This window comes from Kogia breviceps, chromosome 13, assembly GCF_026419965.1.
Source record: "Kogia breviceps isolate mKogBre1 chromosome 13, mKogBre1 haplotype 1, whole genome shotgun sequence".
In the NCBI taxonomy this organism is placed as follows: Eukaryota; Metazoa; Chordata; class Mammalia; order Artiodactyla; family Physeteridae; genus Kogia; species Kogia breviceps.
Genome location: NC_081322.1, coordinates 28,514,032 through 28,541,477, shown reverse-complemented (window position 1 = coordinate 28,541,477; position 27,446 = coordinate 28,514,032).

Sequence of the window (27,446 nt, the reverse complement as noted above, 5' to 3'; positions counted from 1 at the left end):
TGAGAAAGAAGACCAGAGCCTGTGATATCATGCTCCTTGATGCTAAACTATACTACAAAACTATAGTAATCAAAACAGTATAGTACTAGCGCACACACACACACACACACACACACACACACACACACACGACACATAAATCAATGAAACAGAATAGACAGCCCAGAAATGAACCTACATTTATATGGGCAACTAATCTATGACAAAGGAAGAAAGAGTTTACAGTGGGGAAAAGATAGGCTGTTTAATAAATGGTGTTGGGAAAACTAGACAGCTACATGCAAAAGAATCAAACTGGACTACTCTCTCACACCATGCCTAAAAATAAATTCAAAATGGATTAAAGACTTAAGTGTAAGATTAAAACCATAAAATGTCTACTGGAAAACATAGGCAGCATAGTATTTAATGTTGGTCTTAATAATATTTTTTTGTGTATGTCTCCTCAGGCAAGGGAAACAAAAGCAAAAATAAACAAGTAGGACTATATCAAACTGAAAAGCTTTTGCACAGTGAAGGAAATTATCAACAAAACAAAAATGCCATCTACTAAATGGGAGAAGGTATTTGGAAACAATATATTTGATGATGAATGATTTCCAAATTGTATGAGTAACTCATGAAATTCAATATCAAAAACACAAAGAACCTAAGTTTTAAGATGGGGAGACTTTTGTGGTGAAAATGTGGATTAAAAATTTAGTGGCTCACAGCATCATAGAGGAACATTGTACTTACTAAATTAAAAACATTTATGGAACATGGTTGTAAATGCACTTGGTTGTGGTGCACATGTAACTCGTAATTGCATGAAACAGATGCAATATTATACAAATTAAAATAAAATTTGTAATTATTAAAAGTTATACATTTCTTATCAAACTAATGCCAAATAGAAAAAGAAAATATTTTAACTTGGCAACGTGCACTTTTTTGTCCCTTTGCCTTTCACCAGTTAAATTTTAGATTTCTAGTTGCTAGACAAGTTATTTTGGCAGCAAATTATTTTGCAACAGGATTTTTCCTTATGAAGATATAATCGCCCCAAATAACAAGATAGCTGAAGGAAGAAAGAGGGGTAAAGGAAAATTCTGTATAACATCTCTTCTGGAGTTCTGAATTTTGAAATTCTCATTCAGGACATAGGTGTATATCTTGGAACATAACTGTGAGAAACTGGGTTTTGTATAAGCCCAGCCAGAAAGAGAGCTTAGAGCCAGTCCTGGGGAAGTCAAAGCCAGCTTAGTTCATTCCTGGAACCTAGAGATGGAGCCATTCTGGTCTCCTGAACTTGAACTTAATAACCCAAAGTACAGCCACACACGTTTATGTTATCATAACCATATACCAAAAAAAAAAGGCCTCTCTCTTTTCCAGGCTTTAGTGTCCTGGTGTAAAGGCAAAAGTTCTTAGATAATCATAGCTAGAAAACAGCTTCCTTCTTATCTTAGACTTTTGGAAGGATGGTGAACACACCGCATCACATAATTTCTAAAGCACATGACTTGCAAAAATGAATGGAGAGCAGAGTAGTTTGAGAGATTTTATAAATCAACTTTGGGGGAGAAATAATTTTACAAACTACAGAATTTGGGTAGTAACTTTGTTTTATGGGTGTCATAAACATAGTTCTAATATCTTTCTATATGTTCATTATGGGTGTTGATGAATAGGTTTCTGGTTTTCTTTGTCAAAAGATTACATGAGTAATAAACTGAATGTAGCTGTCAGCCAAGTTTTTATTATACATAATATTATTGACTTTTCAATTTTCTAACCACAGAGGATTTGACTCATAAGACACAAAGGAGGGTAAAAGACTCTGAAGATGCTAGGAGGTCTAAGTATGACCATATTGAGTAAATATGAAAACAAAGAGTATAGAAAGTTAAAAGTAATTTGAAATCTTTGAAAAAAATTTTTGAGGCCCATATTCCATCGATTTTTTCACCTAAATTTTTTTTTCACTGTTGTGACCTCTCCCGTTGCGGAGCACAAGCTCCAGACGCGCAGGCTCAGCGGCCATGGCTCAAGGGCCCAGCCACTCCGCGGCATGTAGGATCTTCCCGGACTGGAGCACGAACCCGTGTCCCCTGCATCAGCAGGCGGACTCTCAACCAGTGTGCCACCAGGGAAGCCCCACCTAAACCTTTTTATGTGAAACTACTTTACATATAGGACTTCAGAATTTCAGATGTGAAAGGAAACCTCAGATCAAATAATCATATCTGTACCAGTGTATAGGGAAAGAAAAGGCACAGGAGAATTATTTATTTTATATAAGATTATATATTTCTTAGTAATGACAATTCTAGAATCTGGCACTTCTGGGTCCCTATCTACTATTATTTTTCATATTATTTAATGTTTATTTCTATAATTACTTTTAGTGACAGGGTTGAGGGATAGCAGATCTATTGTTCATAAGGGTAGTCCATGAAAAGGAGAAGTAAACAATGCTTATACACTAATCCTTAATCAGTGACATCCAGACCACTTATTTTCTTGTTTTCTTTTTCTACTGTTTAACTTCTAGATAACCATAGCTAGAAAATAGCTTCTTTCTCATCCTGGAATTTTGGAAGAATGATGGACAACTGCATCATGTAATTTCAAAATCACATTACACATAAAAATGATTGGATAGGAAGACAGTTTAACAAATTTTATAAATCATGTTTTGGGGAAAAATAATTTAAAGATGCAATTATATGATATAGAACAATATTAATTCTACCATATGATAAAGAATGGTATTAATTTTCCTTTTCTTTGAACTGCTCCATGTATTACTATATCCAACTGACCCCAAACTCCATAATCTTATCTTAAAGAATACCAAACGATATCTAGATGCTTGTTTTTTACATTTTACTCTAAGTCCCTCATAATATGATGTTTATTTAACAGTTTTCTTCCAATACCTTGCTCCTTTCCCTAGTAAAATTGGTCCTTTTTGCTTTATCAAGATATTCTCATTACTAGTCCCCTCTTAGACTTCTAGAAAGCATTCTGGTTTTTTGTGGCTGTAAGTAACTATGAAATCTAAGTGGTACACAGATGATTCAGGGTTGTCAAAACTGTCATTTAGTAACAAAGATACTCAGGATTTTAGTGATTTAACGCAGCAAATGTTTGTCACCCACTCTGCATTTCCAATGTCAGTTGGAAGACTTCATGCATAATCACTCATGAGGGAAGCTGACCGACTAAGTGAGGGAAACTGAGACTGAGGCTGGGAAGCCTCATCTCAACACAAGCTTTCACAATCCCTGAGGCAGGAGAAAGGAATGTGGTGAACTGTGTGCTGGTTTTTAAAGCCTTATTGTAGAAGTGACACTTGCATTTTGACTCTCATTTCATTGCCAAGATTAAACAATAGCTGTCTCTAACTTCAAAGAACGATCTGCTGGGAAATGGAAACCTACTCTTTGCCTGGAGGGAAAACCAGAACATTTATGATAGCGGGTCTTGTTCTATGTAATCAAACCTTAAATTCTAGTCTCACATTTTTGTGGCAGGATTCTGAGGTGACTTCAAGATCGTCTGGAGTATAGTCAGTACTATCTTCCTTTTTTATTTTTTTAATTTGGGCAGAATCTGTAAATATGATAGTACTCTCGTGATCAGGCTGAATTAGATGGCAAAACTGAAAGAATTTTGCAGATGTAATTAAAGTCACAAACAAGTTGACTGAGTCAGCCAAAAGGGATATTATGTTAGGCCTGTCTTAATCAAGTGATAACTCAAGATAAGGACTGGACACTTCCTGAAGAGGGAAACTCTTTCTTTCCAGCTTTGAAGAAGTAAGACTGCCATGCTGTGAGGTGGTCTCAGAGGATTTTGGAGAGGGCCACATGGCAAGGAGCTGAGAGAGGCCTCTAGCTAACAGCTAGCCTAAACTGCAGCCTAGGAAGACACTGAGCTGGGAACCCAGCTAGATATGCCCAGACTCAGAGCCCTGTGAGTAGTAAATACATGCTGTCTTAAGCCTTTGTATTTGTGGTAATTTGTTATAAAGTAATAAAGAAATAATAAACATTTCCATGCTCATTAAGAATCATCGATTCTTATACATTTTTTGTAATTTAATAGATTATATATTTGAGTGCAGTTTTAGTATTTTTTTAACATCTTTATTGGAGTATAATTGCTTTACAATGGTGTGTTAGTTTCTGCTTTATAACGAGTGAATCAGTTATACATATACATATGTTCCCATATCTCTTCCCTCTTGTGTCTCCCTCTGTCCCACCCTCCCTATCCCACCCCTCTAGGTGGTCACAAACCACTGAGCTGATCTCCCTGCGCCATGCAGCTGCTTCCCACTAGCTATCTATTTTACATTTGGTAGTGTATATATGTCCATGGCACTCTCTCACTTTGTCACAGATTACCCTTCCCCCTCCCCATATCCTCAAGTCCATTCTCTAGTAGGTCTGTGTCTTTATTCCCGTCTTGCCCCTAGGTTCTTCATGACTTTTTTTTTCTTAGATTCCATATATATGTGTTAGCATATTGTATTTGTTTTTCTCTTTCTGACTTACTTTACTCTGTACGACAGACTCTAGGTCCATCCACCTCACTACAAATAACTCAATTTCGTTTCTTTTTCTGGCTGAGTAATATTCCATTGTATATATGTGCCACATCTTCTTTATCCATTCATCTGTTGATGGACACTTAGGTTGCTTCCATGTCCTGGAATTGTAAATAGCTGCGATGAACATTTTGGTACATGACTCTTTGAATTATGTTTTTCTCAGGGTATATGCCCAGTAGTGGGATTGCTGGGTCATATGGTAGTTCTATTTTTACTTTTTTTTTTTTTTTCTTTCTGGTACGCAGGCCTCTCACTGTTGCGGCCTCTCCCGTTGAGGAGCACAGGCTCCAGACACGCACGTTCAGTGGCCATGGCTCACAGGCCTAGCCGCTCCATGGCATGTGGGATCTTCCCAGACCAGGGCACGAACCTGTGTCCCCTGCAGCGGCAGGTGGACTCTCAACCACTGCACCACCAGGGAAGCCCTATTTTTACTTTTTAAGGAACCTCCAAACTGTTCTCCATAGTGGCTGTATCAATTTACATTCCCACCAACAGTGCAAGAGTGTTCCCTTTTCTCCACACCCTCTCCAGCATTTATATATTGTTTCTAGAGTTTTTGACGATGGCCATTCTGACTGGTGTAAGATGATATCTCATTGTAGTTTTGATTTGCATTTCTCTAATGATTAATGATGTTGAGCATTCTTTCATGTGTTTGTTGGTAATCTGTATATCTTCTTTGGAGAAATGTCTATTTAGGTCTTCTGCCCATTTTTGGATTGGGTTGTTTTTTTGATATTGAGCTGCATGAGCTGCTTGTAAATTTTGGAGATTAATCCTTTGTCAGTAGTTTCATTGGTAAATATTTTCTCCCATTCTGAGGATTGGCTCTTGGTCTTGTTTATGGTTTCCTTTGCTGTGCAAAAGCTTTTAAGTTTCATTAGGTCCCATTTGTTTATTTTTGTTTTTATTTCCATTTCTCTAGGAGGTGGGTCAAAAAGGATCTTGCTGTGATTTATGTCATAGAGTGTTCTGCCTATGTCTTCCTCTAAGAGTTGTATCGTGCCTGGCCTTACATGTAGGTCTTTAATCCATTTAGAGGTTATTTTTGTGTATGGTGTTAGGGAGTGTTCTAATTTCATTCTTTTACATGTAGTTGTCTAGTTTTCCCAGCACCACTTATTGAAGAAGCTGTCTTTTCTCCACTGTATATTCTTGCCTCCTTTATCAAAGATAAGGTGACCATATGTGCGTGGGTTCATCTCTGGGCTTTCATGCTCTGCGTCATGTGGGATCCTCCCGGACCGGGGCACGAACCTGTGTCCCCTGCATTGGCAGGCGGACTCTCAACCACTGCACCACCAGGGAAGCCCAAAAGTTTTTAAATAGAGATTATAAATAAATACATGATTAGTAAAAAAAAAAAAACAAAAAACTGCATTTTATAAATGCAGTTTTTATAAAATAGAGTGATTCATTCATTCATTTATTCATTCATTCCACTAATAGTTCTGAGTGTCGACAATGTTCCAGGACATGGGGAGTAGATAAGGTTTTACAAAAATGGTGACATATGATATAATCTTTAAAAGAGATTTATGTCTGTCCTGTATTAAATAAAAAGATGAAAAGAACATGTCTTGACATGTACACAAATAATGCAAGCCCTTTATGAGGTGAAGGGCAAAGTAAATTCTCTTTGTCCTGAGGATGGAAAATGCTAAAATCTAAGCAGTGAAAGGAATACTGGTCTTGGAGGAGGAGCTCCTTTAAATCTCAATCCATCAGTGAGTTTGATGTTATTCTGCCTGGATCTGAGGACAGCAAAGGTTAGTTGAAGGAACTTTAAAAAAAATCCCTTTGCAGGATTTGGTCGTTATTCATTCTTCAGAGGATTTTAAATGTAAAAATGTCTCACTTAGGATGGCCTAGGTCTACAGGCAGCAACGTGGTCTGAAATTTCCCAGGGAATTTCTTTCTTGATACTGTAAGGCTCAGAGTAAGGCAGATAAAGAGCATCTGAACAGAAAAATATCAGAAGATAGTATGAATCTTAATTTTCTTGGAATTGTTTCTGGACTTATCATTAAGCTTTTAGGAATGTTGCATGGAATTCAGTGACAGGAATAAAGACAAGAAGTAACCACCCTTTTCTCTTTTCCAGCTTTGGTCAATCAAAAGAAAGCATGCTGTCAACAGCCTTCAGCGCAGATATCTAGTCAAGCAGGCTCAGTCAGAGATTGATTCACAATTGAACTATGTTTTCACATGATTAACCTACTCACTCACACCTGAGCCACATTAGAAGGCTGGCATGGGGAAGCTGTAACTTTTGCAGCTCATGCTCCATCAGTCCTGCAAACAGAGGCCTCATGATGACATTGCTCCCAATCTTGTGTTATTTACTAACAGAAAATTATGTTTGGCGGGGGGGGGGGGGGGGGAAGAGGTCAACTGCTAATTTTATTGTTTAGCGTTTAGTTTTGTGAAATGAATTTCATCTTTAAACATCAACTCCAAATTCGATTTTTGATTTGTAACACCTGAAAAATAAATCTACTGTCTCAAATTTAACAAAACCAGCTTAAAATTTGCAAGTGAGGAAGTGATTTGAAATAAATTGAATCTAGGGTTTCTCTTTCTTATTTATATTTTTGGCATTTTTGTAGGGAACGTGCAATATGTGGCATTCCATAGGAAGAGGGGAGAACAGACAATGATTCTAATTTGTTAAAATATCCACTTCATGGAAAAATCATCCTAATAATGTAATATAAAATTTTAAATTTGATTAATTTTTCTCATCTATTACCCAAAGGTTCAAAAGCTGGAAATAAGGTTTGTGAAATAAGGTTTGTTTCTCATTTAGAGTCTTCACAATGCTTTTGAGCTAAGTTAAAATTGACTGAATTAAAGACATTATACTTTAATTAAAATTGCACCCATATTGTAAGAGCCAGCTGAAGCATTAGCTGCATCTCATTATCATTTCCTTTAGTTTTATTATATTTAAAAATGCAATAGATGCCATGTAATTTCTATTGAAAAGTAGTATGAATTGAAAGTCATTTGTGGGTGTAATATTATTCTTTTTTTTTAATTTTTAAAAGATATCCTAATCTCTAGATCATAGTTTGAAAACTGCAGTCGTTAAGCTTGCCAACATAAGCTTTAGTTCCATTACAAAGGAAATAAAAAATAATCCCCCAAAGGCATGCCATTTAATCCCTAGTGACTGTACAAATCATGATGTCTCACAAAACAAACAAACAAACAAAATGTCTACTTTGCTATTAGATATTGTACCCTGGCAGCCTTTGTGCTAGCACTTCTGTAAAAGTAGCCAATTCCATCTTTTTGACCAAATAAATATATTTTCTTCTTGAGGAGTGAATCTCAGTATTACAGAACTTTTGACTTTTCACCATACCTCTAAAATGTGAACAGATTACAGTTAGCAGTGTCAAAGCAAGTAGAAGAGGGAGGCTGTGTGATGTTCAGTGATTTCCCAAATTCATTGTTCAGTATGTAGCTAGTATTCTCCATTTTATAAAAGTTATGCCATTGAGCCAGCAACAAGACTTTGAATGCAAAGTTTAGTGATGGGGTAATGGTACTAACATGCTTTAGTGGGTATCATTTAACATAATTTTACATTGAACCATTGTCATGTTGGAGAATATTTTGGCCAGCAATTAATATGATTCAGTGCATAACTAGCCAGGTTGTAATAGGAGTATACTCCAGTTCTATTTCATATTATTTTTGCTTCTACTTTGTTCCAGGTTCTTTATGTCCATTTTTTTCTTTCTCTAATAATGACACTTCATGTTAGGGATCTTATCCCCCTGTTTATATTGAGGAAAATAAACTTAGAAAGATTAGGTATATTCATATTCATTCATTCATTCATTTATTCATGCATGTATAAATAAATTATCGAGTCGTGAATTTTTTGATACTTTGATTACCCAGCTACGTGTAGGGTACTGTCCCAGGTGCTAAAGAATCCTAACAGAATTCTAAATCTAGAAAACAGCAGTCCCAGGATTGTGAACAGACAACTAGTGTCTAAAGCTTGTGATTTCAAAACACCTTAATATATTATGAAAAAGAGGCTAAGTTGAAGTTTCACTTCAGAATTAATGTGTTGAAACTGCACATTGTTACTCCCAAAACTTCAGTGTGATTACTGGGATACAGTAATCAACCTGAAAAATTCACTGAAAGGCAGGAATTCTCTGGACAGAACAGCATCTCCTTTGAATCCACGTCTTTGGCATCATGTAAATCGAGTGCTCCAATGTGGAATTACAGGCCTACTGGGAAATTCACTAAGGATTTTAAATTAAAATCAAATAAATCTTGCATTAAAAAAGGCAATTTCTGTGAATATGATAGCTAAATTAACTCTTATTTCCCAGGTTGAGGAGTTCTGACAAACAACTGCAATGCTATGATAATGCCTTTGACAGTAAACTATACTGTGAAATGAAGCAAGTCGTATTTTCTAAGTATCATAATAACGCTTTAGTGTAGCACAGATTTTAATGCATCATAAAAGAAATGATGTGCCAATATATTTTATTAAAGAGTTTAGCAGTGGGAGTAAAACTCAATTAAGGGCAAACTCATTAACACAATTTTATTTGGGCCTTTATTGCTTGTAATTGTACAGTTTCTTAACTTTATCCCTCACTCTCACTCATAATTCTAGTAAGCCTTACATCTATCACGGAAGACAGTACTTCTTTGTGAAAAGCCCGTGGACAAATTTTTCATTTGTGAAAAGACATGCGATTTATTTTACTGCTGACGTTCCCGTGATTTAAGAGAGCCGGTAGGGAATCAGATCCTTGTAATTGTGAAGATGCTTCCAACTGATCTGAGACAATAGAAGGAAAATGCAATTGTGACACATATCAGTAGCTTCATGTACATGGCATAAATAATACCTGCAGTTTTGGAATAGGCAGGTACCCCTGGATTTAAGCCAAATCTAGGATTTTTAGACATGTGTAAGTAGTCTGACATTCCTTTGGAGCTAGTCATTTCAAAGTTGGAAATTGTACTATTTATTTGAAAATAAAATATTATGATAGTTGCGTTGGTTTTCTCGGAAGACACGTATTACTCTATTACGTCAGTACTTTTATGAAGAAATGTTAGTGTTGCCGTATTCCATATATAAGTAAAATTATTATTTCAGAATTTTATTATAATTTGTTATTATTATATATCTAAGCACAAAGAAAAGTACAAAGCTTAACATTACAAACACCCATGTAACAACTGCCAAAAATCTAATAAACATTAAAATCTTACCTTGATAACCTCAAAATTATTTATAAATAAACAGTTGTTACAGATAAAGTTGAGGAGATGATGTTCCCTTTGTACCTGTCCTCAATTTTATTCCTCCCCTTTCTTCACAGAAGCAACCATTATCTGGAGATTGATGTGCCTCTGTGTTGCAAAATTTTACTAGTGTTACTTGTATCCATAAGTAATATATTGGATTGTTGTGTGTGTATATTTTGAATGGCAAGGACTCTCTAGATAGAAAAAGGTCTTTTGAAGCCTTTTATGATACTATGCCATGACATGCTTATCATTCAATAGCTTGTTTCTTCATCTTGGTGTTTTTGAGATCTACCAGTTTTGATATATGAAGATAAAAAAAGAAGATACATAATTCTATACATATTCTTCTACTTGCTTGCTTTTCCAAATAAATTGTTTTTGTGATTTAGCATTTTATATAAACATAAATCAAATATATTATTATTATTATTTAGAGTTTTTATTATGCTTTTCTTTATTTCCTCCCATCTTCTCCTCCTCTGGAATAGATTTTTTAGTCTCCCTTTTGTTTGATTTCTTAGAATAGAAAAACATTCCAACTCTATTATTTTAATGGTTACATGTAAACGTTTTAATATAAACACTTAAGTTTGCTGAATAGCCTAAACTGTCTTTTATAAGCACACAACACAACAGACTGCTCTTAATTTCCTCTTCTTATTTTTCAAGTTATTACTGTCAATTTCATTATTGTTGTTTAAAACCCCTTAAAATTAGTGGTAGATTGTTTTTTGGAAGTAAATAATAAGATTTTCCAAAATCTTTAGCTGTTTATTTGCTTATCATTGTTTATTCCATCTATATCTTTCTTTTTCTTTAGTTTGTTTTCCTTGCTGAAGTATTCCTTTGTTCCTTTGTTCAGTGAAAGTATGTGAAATGTAAACTTTTGACTTTTATGTCTGAAAAATATTCATTCAGCCTTCACATGTGAATAGTATTTATCTAATTTAGTATTAATATTATTAATCTAGTATGGATTCCTAGACTGACAACTATTTTCTCTAAATAATTTGAGGATATTATTACTTTGTATATTAACTTCAAAGGTTTTGCTGAGCACTCTGCAATAAAGTTTATTGTCATTTCTTTGAAAATAATCATCTTGTTTTTCTTATTTTTTCCTTTGGTACCTCTCCAAGAATTTTTCCTTATATCTTATACTCTGTATTTTCACTATAATATAAACAGATATGGGCTTATTATTTATACATCTTGATTGGTTTTCTGTGTGCTTTTCATTCTGAGGATTCATGTATATATTTTTTTCTTTATAAATTCTGGAATTTTTCATTTATTATGGCTTTGAAAATATCCTCTCGCCTTTTAACTCTATTCTCTACTTCTGGAACTCTTTATTAGTTATATGTTGAAACTTCTTAACTTTTCTTTAATGCCTCTTAACAGCTCCTTTATATCTTCCAAGGTCTTATTTATGTTGTATTTTTTTCTATTTCTTTAAATCTAACCTCCCATTATATAATTCTTTCTTCAGTTTTGTCTATTCTACCCATAGAAACTATTAACAACTTTTTTTAAAAAAACAATGCCTTTAATTTTCATCCTATAAACTTTGTTTGTTCATCTTATAGTTCCCCAAATGAACTATTTTTTTCCCTGTATGGATTATAGTTCTTCTCATCCTTTCTTTGAACATTTTCAAAGTGCTAAAATTCCCCTGTGTGGTTCTATTCTCTGTCATTCTTAAAGTATGAGTTTTTTCTTTTGTTCTCTTTGATTATGCTCTTTTTCTTTTTCTCATAGTTGTTTACTCTCTGTTCTGGGCAATTTGCTTCTTGTTATCTCATCCCCAGTGTAAGTCGCTTGTTTGCTCTGGTGATTTTCTCTTGTTTTAAATTGCAGTGGTATTCCAATGGGGCTTCTCCATGTTCATCATGAGTTTTTGAATGCCATCCATCCTGTACCAGGTTTTAGATCAGTTTCGGGGCTGACTTTTTTGTATGTCTAATTAGATAACATGATTTTAGACTCCATATTTAATGGTAACAGCTTGGAGTCTCATCTTTCACTGGATGCTTCTTTTATTTCTTCCCATAAAATTAACAGTAGGAAAAGTATTTTTAAAATGGTTTTACAATCAGGCACCTGTGAGAATTCATGTAACCTTCTAGATGATAACAGTTTCCAGTAACTTATATGATCTATTCTGTTTAGTACCTGATGAAAATTCCAGCCTTGAATTCTTTCCTTATCATTGGGATTGTAGAGATTGTCTTTCCCTCTTTTTAAACTCTACTGTATATTTGAATTATTTTGGCATTTGACAAGAGACTACTTTTATTAGCTTGGTGGACCATAGTGACCAGAAGTCTCTCTGAAACTTACACCCCTTATTGGAACTTTGTGTGCTCAACCATCTACTTTTAATACCCCAGTTTTACACATAATTCAAAATACTTCCTCAAAAACTTGTCCTGATCTTTCTAACATCTAATTTATATATTTTCTGTAGAAATAATTAACAGAATATAGTCACAGGGCAATGAAAATCTCAAAAATAACATGAATAATGTGCACTGGGGATTGCTATAGTTATGATGATATTAGAAAATATTAAAAATGACACCTGGTGTTTCCCTATTCAATTATCATTTTTAAAGCATATTCACAGACACACCTTTTAAAAACTTGATATCCAAATAACATTGTGAGATATACAGGCAAAAATATCTGTCATTGGCATTTAAATATCTGTCCATGTTCATAATGTTATCAGATTCAGGGCTGGTATTACAGTCCTTTCCAATATATGATTTGAAATTTAGTATTTTTATAAATTTTTAAATGTTGCTTAAGTAAAATATCTGATTTTAAACATTGAAAGCCAAAATTTTAATTTTATCTTCAAATATAATACTGATCACTCTCAGGAGACAAACTGAACATTTATTCACTAAAAGTCAAATTTTGATACCACAGCCAAGCCTAATTTATGTTCAGGCTCATTTTCCATTTCTCGATTGTAATGCAGATAATCTTGTCTCTTATTGTTATCCTGATTAATTGCCTGCTTATCTGGCAGTTCCTTCTGTTAGCTTGCACCCTTTCCTTTTTCAACTTTTAGGTGTAATTGTTCACCCTTTTTCTGCTTAAAGCTCACTGGACAAGGGGAAACAAAAGACTAGCCTTCTGTTCTTTATCAGTTGAAAAGCAAAATTGATTCTCAGAGACAAGGTGAATATGAGTCACGTATTGAAACTAGGTAGTTTCTAATTTCATGTCTTGATGTTTCAAATGTTTGAAAAGGGTCTGAGATTAAGTATAAATATAAGTAAACAACACATTCAAGTTTTTCTTATTTTATTTTATTTTTTTAAGTCCCTTTTTGTGAATGCAAGTTTGCGTTAGGTATTTTTTTTTTTTTTTTTTTTTTTGGCCCCGCCATGTGGCATGCGGGATCTTAGTTCCCCAACCAGGGATAGAAGCCACACCCCCTGCAGTGGAAGTGTGGAGTCTTAACCACTGGACCACCAGGGAAGTCCTTGTATTTTAAATAAATAAATTGGCCTTATCACCATTTTGTTACAGATCACAATAATTAACTGGAATATAACCATCCACTCTCACAAGTCAGAATAAAAATTAAAATTTTTACTTGCAACTCTGAATAGCAATAATTACCAAAATGGTAATAGTATCAGTCAGTTTTGTTTTGGTATGTTAATTATTTATCACATTATTTCATCATTATTTATCAAACACTTAGTTCATATTAGGCACAGAGTCAGGCACTGAGTGTGAAGAGATGAACAAAGCTTAGCATCTGTTCTTTGCTCAGATTCATGTAGTGTGTCTCAGGGTGTGGCTGGAGAATTACCTGCCTCAGAATCTACTTGGTGTATTCATTTAAAATGCAGATTCCAAAACATAATTCAAAAAGATACATACACCCCAATGTTCACTGCACCACAATTTACAATAGACAGAACATGGAAGCAACTTAAACATCCATCAACAGATGAATGGGTAAAGAAGATGCGGTACATATATACAATGGAATATTACTCAGCCATAAAAAAGAACAAAATAATGCCATTTACAGCAACCTGGATGGACCTAGAGATTGTCATACTGAGTAAGTCAGACACAGAAAGACAGATATCATATGATATCACTTACATGTGGAATCTACAAAAAGGGTACAAATGAACTTATTTACAAAACAGAAATAGAGCCAGAGATGTAGAAAACAAACTTATGGTTACCAAGGGATAAGGGATAAATTGGGAGATTGGGATTGGCATGTACATCTACTATATATAAAATAGATTACTAATAAGGACCTACTGTGGAGCACAGAGAACTCTACTCAATACTCTGTAATGGCCTATATGGGAAAATAATCTAAAAATGAGTGGTATATATATATATATATATATATATATATATATATATGTGTATATATATATATATATATATGTATAACTGATTCACTTTGCTGTACACCTGAAACTGACAGAAAAGTGTAAATCAGCTATACTCCAATAAGAAATATAAAAAATAAAATGCAGGTACCTATACATCAGCTTAAAATTATGACTGAGAATTTGGGGAGGTTTGGCCGTGGAATATTTCTGGTTTGAGATACATTGTTCCACTGGATTCAGAGTAAAAATATTCAGGTTTAATTAGTTCATTTTCATTAAACTCTCCTCCAAAATTCAATATTTGAATTTTTCTGACCCATCTGTGCTATTTCTTTCAAATTGTGCAATTTGAAATAAATTAAAAATTTTAAGTAACATGATTATAATTATATTACCATAGTGCCTTTTAGTGTAAAGGAATAATGTCCATTCATACAAGTATCATAGTAATAGCAAGTATGTATTTTAGGATATAGTATGCATCTGTGTGTATATTGCCTCATATAATTCTCAACAATTCTATACAAAAGAAATTATTACCTCATTTATATTTGATGACTCTAAGCCTTGGAAATAAAGTAAATGTTTGATTCTTGGTCTTTATAACTCCAAAGCTTTTCTCTTCACTGCTGAGCTGTATTATGTATTATACATGTTCCCAGGTACTGACTGGATAGAAAAGTTGCCTAAATCCATCTTGAGCATTAGCAGAGCCACCCAGTGTAAGTTTGCTGCACTCAGATAAGGTGTATCAGATACAAGATGAAGGAAGATTTATTCGTATAAAAATAACACCGAAAATCTAATAGACAATGAAACTGAACAAATAACTTGAATGTCATTTCATCTAATCAATCATTACATGTGGGCATAGGCTTATTATTTGAAATACTTGACTGTTTTCTATTCATTCCTAAACCGTTTTATCTAAAATAATGAAAAGTATTTTGATCATTTTGTAAATTCTGGTTCCCCAAGAAAAATAGAAGTTCAAGGGGATAAAAATACTAATTAGAAATGTAACATAAATTATAATTCTAAACTCTAATGATTGTACGTAAAGTTTTGTTAATTATAGAGGTTCCCCCAGACGTTTAGTGAAGTTGATTAGAATCACTTGTAGACATGAGAATGCTCATACAATCAAATGAAAGTAAGTGTGGTATTTTAATTATCCACACACCTGCAAACATTTGGAGAAAGACAGCCAGGGATTTTTTTTTTTTCAAGTGTAGAAAATAAACATCAAACTTGTGTTCAGTCTCAAATTTCAAATAAGTCTTCCGAGCTTTATTCTTTATGAGGTATAAAAACAAGTATTTCTCAATAATTCCATGTAAAATATTTTCCTATTTGATTTATTTTTCTCTGTCACTTCTCCATCCCTTCCACTCGCCACTTTGCTGTTAGTGTTATCTTTCTACAACTATGTTTTTATTTTTTTTTTTAAAGCCACTAGTACTATACCATTTCCTGTAGAAGAATCTGTAATCTTTTGGCATAGTATAACGCAATCATTCAGAAATTGGGTCCAAACTTAAAGTTTGGTAGCCATTTATACTCACTGTGCTACAAATTCAATTCTAGATCCCTCTAGAGAGGGGTCCATAAACCAGCATCACTGGCATCCCCGGGAGCTTGATAAACATTCAGAAAATCAGCATCACTCCAAACCTCCTGCACTTTAACAGCTCCCCAGGTGATTTAGTTGAAAAATAGTGATAGACAAGTCTCAAAATGTTATGGAGGATGTTCTTTCCACTTCCTCGGGGGGTGGGGGGGGCAAGCGCGGGGTGGGGGCTGTCTTAAGGACCATTTTAAGGAAAAGAAACTCATTTAAACTAGCTAGGAAATTATTATTATTATTATTATTTTTTTGCGGTATGCGGGCCTCTCACTGTTGTGGCCTCTCCCATTGCGGAGCACAGGCTGCGGACGCGCAGGCTCAGCGGCCATGGCTCACGGGCCCAGCCGCTCCGCGGCATGTGGGATCTTCCCGGACCAGGGCACGAACCCGTGTCTCCTGCATCGGCAGGCGGATTCTCAACCACTGCGCCAGCAGGGAAGCCCCGCTAGGAAATTATTGAAAAGATACAGAATTATCATAAGATCCAAGCCAAAGATACAGCTGGATCTGACCAGGGACTTGAATTACCTGTCTGCTTTTCTGAGCCCCAGAAGGTCAGGTTGATTGGTTTCCCATTAACTTCTCTTTGCAGCTTTTCCCTGCTTTTCTGCAGTCTAGATTTTCTACTTTTGTTTTCAGAAAATAGCCTTTCAATTTATAGATATATGCTTCCCCCCATTCTCTATTCCTCAAATCTTAACTGCTCTGACTCATGCTGTCCTAAATCCTAATTCTTAGGAGAAAGAATCAATCAGATCCATTTGAGGGCCAATATCCACCCTTGTCTAATCAATAATGGCAGGCTGGTAGGAGGGGTCATGGTCACTTCAAACTAACATGAGAGGTAAACCCAGAATGCTATAAAGAACTGTAGGTAATAATTAGTTCACACAGAAGGTAGTGTGACCTGGACACAGTCCTCTCCTCCAGTGCCCAGCCCCAATCTATAGGAGCATTTCCAAAACACCATCATTTTCCCCCAAACATAGCCAGGCCCACATGTGAAGCGTCTCTGCCAAGGGAAGCCAGCTTCAGTCTCCAGGTTCAGGGCTATTATGTTGAGCTGGTCACATGATATGGTAATGAAAACTCAAGACTCCAACAATAAAGCCAGGTGTATCACCAATCTGGCTGTTTGCACAAAACAATCCTGATAAGTCCTGACAAGCTAGTGGAAGCATGTCCCATTGCTCTGAATACCTGCAAGAACATTATTAATCAACAACAGAGAACATTCTCCGGGTCACAGTCCTGGGGGTTGAGCAAGAATCAATCCTGTTTGCAGATACTCCTGGAGCCATTCAAAGATTGACCAATCAGACTTACTGTGTTAACCCTTTCCTCACAATAACATTATCAATAAGGTCTTCTCATATATATGTAGTACTCCCTAAAAATATTTTTTTCTCCATGACACTTGCCATCATCTGAAATTTCTTGTGTTTCTTGATAGTCTTCTCTCAAGTAAAGACCTAAGAGGGCAGGAATTTTTTTCTCTCTCTCCTATCTTTTGTGTCCCCAGGACCGTAGAAGTATGTAGATGTTCAATAAATATTTGTTGAATGAGTTAATGAACATAGCATTTTTTATGTCCTTGAAACTATTTTCCCCTTTCTTTTCTTTATTGAGATAAAATTGACAAATTTTATCAGTTTATAAATACTTTCTCTGTTTAGTAAGTTGTCTTTTCATTCTTTAGATTGTTTTCCTTGTTGTGCAAAAGTGTTTAATTTAATGTATTCCTACTTTTTTATTTTTCTTGTCTATGCTTTTGCTGTCATATCCAAGAAATTATTTTCAAGACTAATGTCAAGAAGTTTTTCCCTTATGTTTTCTTCTAGTCATTTTACAATTTCAGGTCTTATGTTTAAGTCTTTAATCCATTTGAGTTAATTTTTGTGTATGGTAGAAGATGAGGTACAGTTTCATTTTTTGCATGTGGATATCCAGCTGTTCCAACAACATTTGTTAAAGAGACTATCCTTTCCTCATTGTGTCACCAGTGTCAAATTTCAGTTCACTGTATATGTGTGGATTTAATTCTGGGGTATCTATTCTGGTATATATGTCTGTCTTTATGCCAGTACCATACTATTTTAAATACTCTAACTTTGCAATATGTTTTGAAATTAGAAATGTGATGCTTCCAGTTTTGTTCTCAAGAAAACATTGGCTATTCTGGGTCTTGTGTGGTTCCATATGACTTTAAGGATTTTTAAAATATTTCCATAAAACATTTATTTGGGATTTTGATGGAGAGAGCATTGAATCTGTAGATTGCTTTAGGTAGTATAGACATTTTAACAAAATTAATTCTTCAAATCCATGAACAAAGAATGCTTTGTGATTAATTTTTGATACCTTCAGAAACTTCCACTGTAATGCATAACTGATCCCTAAAATTTTGTACTGCTAATGTATTCAGAATATATTTATGTCCACACACTCAGTGGGATAAAAAAAGTCATACTATTCTATTCTTTTAAGGAACTGAAATAAAAATCTGACCCTAGATCTGAGTTCCTTCCCTGAAAGTCCAATATTTGTCAATATTAGTTCTCTTCTCCCAGCATTAAGCAAGGTCACTGAAATTTCAGTAGGCTTGGGCAGTACAGCATAAGCTTTCAGGCTAGAAACCTGTCTGTTTGGGTTCAAATCATGTCTCTGCCACTTGGTTACTTGTGTGATCTTGAGAAAAGAATGTAGTATTTCTTTGTCTTAGCTTCTCTGGTTGTGAAATGGGGTTAATGCTAATCTAATAGTATTTGGTTGTGAGAATTAGGTATGTTTTTGTGTACAATGCATATTAAATGTCCGTGTGTGTTAGGCTTTTTTGTCAGTCCACAGGTTGCCAACAAGAAAATAATTTCTCAGCTTGTATGGCCATTTATAATCTGGAAGCTTGGCTTCTACTGCACCAATTTTGTTGCATGGATACCATTGGAAACCTCAGTGCCTAAATACTTTGTTTGCCTTAATGAATCATCAATGCTTGCTTGCAAGCTCTGTGGGCTGCTGCCACTAAGTGGTATATAGATCTTACTATTCTGAACCCCTCAACTTCTGTCTCCTTCCTCAATTTGGAAAAAGTCTTCCTTTCTCTCACTTTGCTCCCCAAAGCACTTCTCTTTCCCCTACCCAGACACATGGCATTACTTCTTCGGGGTCCCCATTTTAAAGTCTTCTGACACTCTTCGCAATTCCTCCTACAAAACATCCTGAGGCATGACATTTCAAAGGGCCTGCTTAGAACACACCTACTTTGAACAGGAATGAAGGGGAAATATAGAGGAAAACACAAATTGATACGTCAAAAATGATTCTGCCACGTTGAAATTGTCACTCTATATTTTTCCCTCTTTTTAGTGTAATTTTAGCAATCAGTAGCTGAGTTACAGCCACACTTTAATATATGCTTTAATTTACCTCATACTATTTGGAGATAATTTCCTGCATCCAATCATATTAATTTTAAAAATAAACTAAGCATAGTAAAAGAGGATCTTTAAGATCATTAATGAACTAATGGGGAAGATTACACTATAGAGACATAAGAGCATAAAGTAGATAGGAGTAAGAGTCACAGAGTCAGATGTGGAATTTGAATGCCGGTTGTTCCAATTAACTAGGCACTTACTAACTCCCGACCTTTGGAAAATGAATTGCCTTACTCTTAAAATGTGATAAGGCAAATCGATAAAGATAGACTGCAGATTAGTGTTTGCAGGGGACTGTGGGTAGGAGGAGAAACTGACCCTGAAGCAGAACAAGAGAATTTTAAGGGGTGGTGAAAATATTCTGTAACTTGATTGGGATGATTGGACAAAACTAATTAAACCAGATGCCTGAAACGAGTGAATGTTACTATATGCAAATTATACCAAAATAAACCTCATTTAAAAGAAATGGAATGATGACATATTTTTAGGGAAGTATTTGACTCCAATGATCACTTAATGAATATTAGCTTGTGCTATTATTACTTAGGATTCTCATAAGAAATGATATTCACCTTAGATATTTTTTGTTTTGTTATAACATGCCAAGTACATAACTATAGGAAATCAGAAGGCAATAGCATTGTCTCTCAAATCTATGCATATGGAGAACTGAATAGAAGGACATGGTGTTGAGAGTGGAGCAAAGAAGGTGGAAGTAAAAAACAAGAAAAACAGAGAACAATTCGATCATTACTTGCTTTCTCTCTTTAGCTATATGAATGATTTGTGGTTTCTCTATCACTGGATGTCTGGGAAGTGGACCTCTCTGCCACCTTCTTTATATAATGGTTTCTTTTGATTGTCCTATTTAAGCTGCCTTCTAGCTCAGAGCCAGAAATCCAGGGTTTCCTTTTAAAGTGATTATAAAAGGAAAAAGGAATGAGATACTAATATTATACTAAGCTACTGATTCAGAACTTAACTGAAGTGTGTAATTGCAGTATTCTGGAATATATAGTATATTCAATGCTTCTGTAATTCTAGGGGTTTTGATAACTTTCTGTAACATCATTGTGTTTATTTGGGGATTGGTTCAGTTTAATAGACACATTACAATTTTTATAACCCCCTTCAGTGAGAATTCACATGATTTTTTAGATAGTTTGAGACCTTTTTCTGGCTAACAACCAATTACACAGTTGGTTTACGAGCAGGAGAAGAAGCAAGCCAGACACTTTCTTAGGCTCATCCAAACACTTCCTAAATTGCCTCTACCTGGCCATTGGCTACCTGTTTATTCATCATTATTTGGAAACTGGAGTTCTCTTGGGAATATTTGAACAGGAGCATAAATACTTAAACTGAGCTGTGTTTAATTATAACTATCTTTGAATTTCAGCTGTGTTAAATCACTAGATATATAACCTTGGACAAGTTACTTAACAATTCTGAACTTCAATTTCCTCTCTGCAATATTGGAGGCATTACTGTACCTCCTTCTAGTGTTGTGAGGATTAAATCTTATATATCAAGTAAAGTGCTCAACAGAATGCCTACAGGTAAGAACTCAGTCAGTATTACTGAATGCATTCTTTTTTTATTTAAATAATTTGATGACGTTCGGGAAAGAAGATCTAGCCCCAAAATTTGGAAGAAAAGCAAACTTGATATGTGAATACTAATTTCCAAATTACATTCGTTTTCTCTTTCTCTTCCTGTATACTTCTTTTCATCTCACAGGGGTGAGGAATTTATGCCATGAAAATGAGTGGGTTTGGGGGAGAAAATATATATACAAAGAATACCAATAAGTAACATTTATGGAGCACTTATTTACTCCAGCCCTACTTAAGCAATTTTTGTGTGCTTAATAAATTAATCCTCACAACTCTAAGAAGCTAAGTACTATCATTATGTCCCTTTCAAAGATGAGGAGACTGAGGCTTTACACAGGTAGTTTGTTCAGATTACACAAGTATAATATGGCTCAAAGAGTCTTTGATTTTAGAAATGGCTTCTGGAAATAGAAAGTTAAAATTATGGTGTGTGTGTGCATAATTATTTGTTATTATTAAAATAGCACCCTGACCTTCTTCCTTCCTCCACTGTTTTTCTTTTTCTATTATTTATGATGCGCTTATTATATTTCATGGACAGTACCAGATAGCTCCCATATATTACCTCATTTGATAGGCATGAGTAAATGATGTCAGAATTACTCTATTTACAGATGAGAAAACTGACACACAGAACACTGAAACTTGCCCAGGTTTATTAAGAGACAGTATCAGGATTCCCACATCAGCCTGCTCGCAGAGTCTGATGTCACCTGGTGTATCACTAAAGGATGCGAATGAAATACTGTCTGACCACTGACATTGGAGACACAACTGGGAAAACATATTGCCAATTTCATTCATTCACAGGAAACAAAATAGCATTGTAAGATGGTGGTTAAACTGGTAGCTATGTAATTATTATTATAAATCTTATGCTCAATAATTTCTTGGCCTCAAAACAATTACTTTTCTATCAAAATGCACCACTAGAGAAGTAGATTTAAGTGTCTGGTTCTACGTCTCTGCACAATGTCACCTGTTTCTATCTGTGACTTTACCTTCCTTCTCTATTAGATTGGATTCAAATATTGCTACAGGGAGATAGACTCTCAGAGGCTTATTATCTTCCTTTCTCCAATGCCCTCAAGGGTGCTGTGGAACAAGCCCTGACATCTGCTTATTACCTCCACAGGCCTCATGTGATTGGGAACTACTGCACATTCACATACCACCACAGACACACACATGCAGACACACACTTGTGTATACGTTTGCTATTCTTTTTTTCAACTGGGCAAGATAACAAAGAAACTTTACTTCTAAAAATGACTGCAGATTTCACTTTTATCATATAAAATGAAAGAAGAAATGTCTGATAAAATGCCTTCCTGTTCCCTTGAATTTTCTGTCATTTCCACCTTGACCTAAATTCTATAATCCTTTACCACTTGACTCATCCCTGTTGATGTACTGTCTAGTAGATAATTCCCTCAAAAGTGTCAAAAATATCTAGTGCCTAGTGTTTTACTTCTTTGTTCTCGTCAAGAAAAACAAAGGTCACTCTTACTTAACACCAGACCTTAGAGCTCACATTTTATAGTCTGAAGCTTTAGTCAAATTTAGGTTTCATTTTAGACTTTTTACTACTTAGCTTAATAACTTTATATTACACATTTATAAAGGTATTCCTTGCTTGTAAACTTCACATAATATCAATAGGCTTTCTGTTATGAAATATTGAAAAAAAAGAAATAATTTAATTCCTCATACTTCCTTACCTGATTCACTTTCCTAAGTTTTTGCCATTATATTCTTTAATTTTTTCTTATTATAATATTTTAATCCTTTAGATACAGTTAAATTGTATTTAACAAATATGCTTCCACCACGTTCTACTGATTTACAAAATTTAGATAAAATATATTAACTTTATACTAAGAAAGATACACACTATTCATAAAAACTCGTTGCATTAATATTCTCTCTTATCTCAAGTTCCACTTTTTTTCTGTTGGTTTTTTTTTTTTTTTTTTTTTTTTTGGTTAGCTATCCTAATTGTGGTCATTGCACTTTCCTGGCTAAGTGTATTTCATATGAAGAAAGAATATGTGATATGGCTTTTTCCTGCCACCTTGGCCCAGTTGTCCACAGGTCAAGTTTTCACTTAGAAAAATTTTACTCTTCTTCAGCAATTCTCGTTCTGTTCTAAACTCCATGAAATGCTGCAGAAACTATTTCACATATATGTTTACTCTTCATGGAATTTCCCAGGGCTTACATGAGCTCCATAAAAACTTTAAGTGGTTGACAATTATAATTTTTTTATTACTAAAACTATCAGTGAAATTGTTGTGACTCTAGCATATTAAGCAGTGTATCCTTTACGAGAGAGATACTAATCAGTGTTATGTTTTTGGTAAAAACATCTTTAAATTATCCATATGTTAATATGAGCAAAGTACAAAATGGCAGTGCCTTTTCCTTATGTCTCTTAATTTGAGGCACTTAAACCAAAGCAACTGACAAGATTTTGAAATAGTATATTGTTCTTGCAGTCTAACCCAAGAACATATTGGGTTAGAAAATTTTGTTTCTATTTTAGGGATTGTCACATAGTAAATGCTCAGAAATCTCAGCTGTAATTTTTATCATGACAGAAGGAATAATTGTACTTCAAAGCAAAATGTCATGGTGGTAGACAACATACAGATCTTCCAAGCATTTTCCTGTACTAACTGAATTATAGTTTAGTATCTTTGCCCACCAGCAAGACAAGAATGGATCATTGTCTTGGCTTGTTTGCTGACCCACATAATACCTAATATCAGTGTCACTAGTATCACTGCCCACCAACAGAAGGGCAGTGATTTGTCATAAAGAATAAAGAAAAAATTATGCACTTCACATGGAATTGTTGAATGGGTTATCTGGATAATCACCTCCCTCTCTTTGCATCAGAGGTAGAAGCTGATCTGAGTACTGCATTAGACCCATTGATCAACTTCTTGTTTCCAAAGCTTATCACTCTATCACGTATATGTTTTAGAACTTTTGAAAAAGTGTCTGGCGGGAAATTGAGTTGGTACAGATCAATAGAGACAAGAAGTGTGCCAGTAGGAAGGTTATATAGGTGTTTCATATTTTGAACATATGTGTAGGGGCTTTTCACTGCCAGTGTTTTCACTGAAGATTAGATGGGAGAGAACTGTGATTTATACCAAGAGTTGTACATGTTACTATAACTAAAGAAAGACTCTTCGTCCACTTCATGCAAGTGGGACACATTTTATCTCAGGACGCTAGAAATGATCATGACTTTCTGAATTTGCCTTTTGTGTAAAATGCAGAATTAAGTTCATTTCCCTATCTATTAGATACTGATAGATATGATTTGCCTTCCTAAACTGGGAGCAAAGTAACAGGGATTCTCTTTTTAACATGTATTACACATTTAACATAGGCTCTTATGTTGTATGATTTAGTGATTTTCTGTGATGGGCAAAGCAATGGGTCAGCATATACCTGTGCCTCTACTTACAAGCAAAAATGTAAAAGCAAACTGCAAATAATTAGTCTTAAACTGATGTATTTCTTAGCCTGGATGTAGAAAAAAGTAATATATTCTTCCATCAACATTTTTTTTTCATCAGGATATACGTAATGTGAAACTTTGAAGCAGAATTTAAAATTTAGAAAAGCTAAAATATTTGAATAATTCTCTCTATAAATTTCTTCTTAAAATGAAAAAACAAGTTATTGAACATAGAACTCCAAAATTCTCTATTTCTATTAGCTACATGAAGTTTGACGGTAGTATTAAATAAAACAGATGTCAAGAAAAGAGTCTGATATTGGGTTTTTCCAAGAGCTATAAATTAATGCTACAGAAGGATAGGCTTTTTTTTTTTTTCTTAAGAAAAGTAGGCCAGTGAGATGTGGAAAACAAGAACAAGAAAAACAAAACTTAAATATATGACATATTTGGGACAAGGTATTCTTGATGGGTCATTGTCTTGGCTTGTTTGTTGACCCACATAGTACTTAATATCAGTCAGAGAGAAAGTCTTCTGACTACAACCCCATTTGTGAGTACTTCTCCCCAGCACTCTGGCAATGGTTAGGAAAGATTTGATTTATTCACTCAGCATTATTGTCTATTCTATCATTTTTTTCCCTGTTCAAATCATATATTCAGTATTTCCACAAATACAAATTTAAAATTGCAAATAGGGACTTGAAAGCACTGGTGTGGATATGGATATATATTCTACATAGATCTAATCTACTGCTAAGAATTACTGTTTCCACAGAAATTCAGCATAAAAATACCATAAATATAGATCTATGTTAAGAAATTCTGATATAAGACACATCTCTGTTCACAGTACACCTGATACCAGCTAATCCTGTGAGATTATGAAATTGCTGATCCAACAGAGTATTTCAATGTATTTGAACATTTAGTTTTACCCAAATAATTGGAAAAATGTTCTTATTCAGGTGGGTATTTTGATGTCATTTGGATACAATCTATATTATAATATCAATTCTAAACATTGTCAAGGTTGTATGATATAATAGGGTTCAGATAAAAATTATAAAATACCAGTAAATTACTAGATGTTTTGTCTAAATAAATCTAAGAGTACATATATTTACAAGCATTCAGTCAATAATTCTATTTTTAAATTTTCATTTAGATAGTTAACATTAATTACTGAAACTTTAATTCAACATATTGTGTACTAGGTTTTTTGAGAGAGAGAAAATGGATTACACAATAGTGATTTAGAACTATTTTCATTAAATACTTTTTATTTTAAATTACTTTGTATATCATTTGAAATGCTATAAATAAATAAGTATTTTACCTTTAACTACATGCCTTCCTGTAGACAAGTTTTTGTGTATTAATATCACTAGCAAAGATAATCCTGAAGGATGAATCTTTGGTTCCTTGTATCATAGTTTTCCTTTAATTTCAATATGAAAGGCCAAACTTGCACTGTAATACAGGACCTGACAAGAAAAGAAAAACATGTGCAATGATTTTATTTGTGATTCTATTTCCTAAATTGCATTAGCTGCAACATAAAACCTTTTACACAAAACATCAAAAGAACTTTATTTTAACAATTAAAATTTTAATGAAATAAAGCACTGCCAGAATGAAAACTGATCATGTTTCCAACAAGCAGTCTGTGTTTATTTTATCTACCTGAAACATTTGCATCTCTAGGTTAAGTAGTTTTGCTAATCGGTTTACATCTCCAAGTAGTCTGTAGTTCCTTAAATATTTATATAGTCGTAACGTACACCATGCTGGTTTTATTAATTTTAACCCCAAAGCCTCTTCTATCAGTTACCACTTAATGACTGTATTGCTTTTCCTTTTGATCGCCTTTGTTCTTTGGTAAGAACAAAAAAGGGGGGCGGGACATAAGGCTGAAATAGAGCAGCTAAATAAAATGCCACTCTGAATGATTCACCATGAAGGACGTCACTTTTCTGACTCACCTGTCTGTTGCAGGCTAACTTCCCTGTTTTGGTTTTGTTTTATTTTTCATAATCCAAAGTCATATGCTTTCTTTTTATCCTAAGAAAACAAAATTTTAAAAAATCTTTCTGTTTGATGGAGTTGATTTTAGGCTTGATGTAGCTTGATAAAAGCACATCAAAGTCATTGAATCATCCTATATCTCTTGACTGATCAGCAAAAGAAAACGGTTATGCCTTTCAGGAGTTTAGTAAGATCATTCAGCCAAAAAATGTAAGATATTATCCTGGTGAAACTTACCTAATATTTTATTTTTCAAAATATGCTTGTCGATAAAAATTCTATACTATTATATTTTACAAACTGGAAACTGAAAAATTCAGTTCTTCTTCCCAAAGGATATGGTTTAAAATTATATTTTGCTCATTTTATATATTTATATATATTTTAGTGAGATTTAATATACCTATATAAATATATCAATTTTATCTTTCTCTTTATATTTATCTTATTCATCTATGCATTGTGATATGTGACATATATATGACCATTTATACAAAGTTTATATGTAAGGGCTATTTAAAAATATTTCTTATATTTCTTATTTATCTATGGCAGTGGAGGAACAGTCTGAAATGCAAAAAGTTACAAATGTATCAATATGTACTGTATTTTTTTTTGTACTGTATTTTTTTTAAAGCTTGATTTATTATTCATCTTAGCTCTGCTGTTAGGAGTCACTGGTTGACATAGTTATCCAAGTTGTGAGACTATTTGGTTGCTTTCAAAATGATTTATACTCATTGTTCCTTCTCTTATCTCAGGTCCTTATAATTGTTCTAGGTTTCTTTGTTTTGGGTGGTGGTTCTATTTAGCAGGCAACCTACTGCTAACAGTGTGAAAAAAGAATTTTATAAATTATATATAAGAAACCTACATTAGGCTTAGTACTCAGTCCTAAAACTACTAAAATACTTATTTGAGTATTTACATTGCCTTCTAGAAATGAGAAAAAAAATTGCATGTTG